This window comes from Salvia hispanica, chromosome 1 (genome assembly GCF_023119035.1).
Source record: "Salvia hispanica cultivar TCC Black 2014 chromosome 1, UniMelb_Shisp_WGS_1.0, whole genome shotgun sequence".
Classification (NCBI taxonomy): Eukaryota; Viridiplantae; Streptophyta; class Magnoliopsida; order Lamiales; family Lamiaceae; genus Salvia; species Salvia hispanica.
In genome coordinates, this window is record NC_062965.1 from 11239163 (window position 1) to 11240841 (window position 1679).

Below are 1679 nucleotides of genomic sequence, written 5' to 3' on the forward strand. Positions count from 1 at the left end.
GCTTTCAGAAATAAGTCATGATGGACAGACATGAGTAAATATGATCCACCCAACGACCTCGATCATGCCACACGGATTAGATAAGAATAGTTGATCGATGGATACGCGTATAACGAATAGAAGTAAGGGAGCTACGAGAAAAGGCCAAAATTAATCATGGACAAAAAGTGCAACAGTTAAAGAATAAGTTTATCACTTCGGTGAAAGTACTGAGAAAGCCCCATGGGCAAGAAGAAGCCACTTCGGAGTTGAAAGATAAGATGAAGGAGCGTTACCCCGGGCTTTTCGAGTAGAGCAACGCAAATTTCGGGACGAAATTTTTGTTAAGGTGGATAGAATGTAACATCCCGAGTTTTCGTGCGCTAGTTTTAGAGTAAAAAAAAATTGACGAAAGGACGATTGGAAGAGATAAAGTTCAAGGATAAAAGTAAAAACTATGCTTGTATTAGATAGTTTTTGAGGAATAAAATACATGGATGATGGAAATAGTACATGCCGGCAAGTGTGATAAAATCAACATGCACCTATTCTACACTATCTATCCTACTTCTTTAGTTCTCAAGTTTGGAAGCAAACTAAATTGGGGATAGAACCAAATGAGCTCAAGAGGAGCATCTTCTTTCTTTCCCTCTCATTCTTATTCTCGATTTTGCTCCCCTCCACAAGCTCCAAGAATGCCTCCGTGTACCTACAAAGTTTACACCAAATTGGGGGTTAGAAAGTTACACACAAGTAAAGAAGGAGGGAAGCACAAGCTAAATAAGAGATGGAGCAAGTAGGTGAATAGTGCAGCTAGAAGAGCTACAAGATAGAGCATGAGGTAAGCCAATTTTTGTCACCACTTCATCTAACATCAAAAGAGATTCAAGACAAAGAAGGCATAGGAGAAAGAGCTCCTACACAAGCCCAAAGTAGAAGATGAGTCAAACTCTCACCTCCCCGTCGATCAAGGCCGAGAAATCAGCCAAGAAGATCAGCCACAATCACCAAAACGGCAAGAATCTCACAATCATCAAGCTCGAAAGAGAAAGAGCTAGCAATCCCAAAATAGGAGCCTTTGCCTCCAAGTCTCAAACATAGATTCCAATAGCTTAGCACTATATAAACAACCCCAATCTCCTTCTCACCCCCTCATTCTCAACACTATAATTTCACCAAATATTCAAGAGAATAGCAAGGAAGGGAGGAGGAGCAAGGAGGAGAGTTTGAGGCAGGACATCAGTTCCTTCCAAGAGGAATAATCAAAGTAAGGTAACAACCTCAACAACCATCTTCATCGCATCATGTAGATCAACCACAATAGATAGCCAATAACTTAGATTCATAGAAGCTCAATAGAATAGTCATAACAGTAGCAAGCATAAAGAACCGAACATCAACAGATGGTACCAATGCTTAGTCAAGTATGGGATACTCCTAAATCAGTAAACCACAAGTATGACAATCATAGAAACAAGACTAAGTGTACCAAAAACAATGGCAAGCTCCTTCCAGTGATTAAGTACAGCCAAGTTTCGAATCAATAAGCACTAGAGAGCCCCAAAGCTTTCGTTTTTATTGTTAGAATTTGAGTAGAAGGGGAAGGGGAGGAAGCTTAGCTTAGGCGGAGGGGCTGCCGGGCGACGAGCGAGCGTCGGCGAAGTCCGAAAATTTCCACGGAGCAGCTGCAGGCCGTGGCT

At 41.6% G+C, this 1679-nt stretch overlaps 1 long non-coding RNA gene across 1 annotated transcript; it reads right to left on the reverse strand.

Moving 5' to 3' along the window:
- Positions 1-422: 422 nt before the first annotated feature.
- LOC125201265 lies at positions 423-1462 on the reverse strand. Its single transcript, XR_007172857.1, has 2 exons — positions 936-1462; positions 423-688 (listed from the first exon to the last, which is right to left on the reverse strand). It is a non-coding gene; the product is annotated as an uncharacterized LOC125201265 (long non-coding RNA).
- Between the last annotated feature and the right edge of the window lie 217 nt (positions 1463-1679).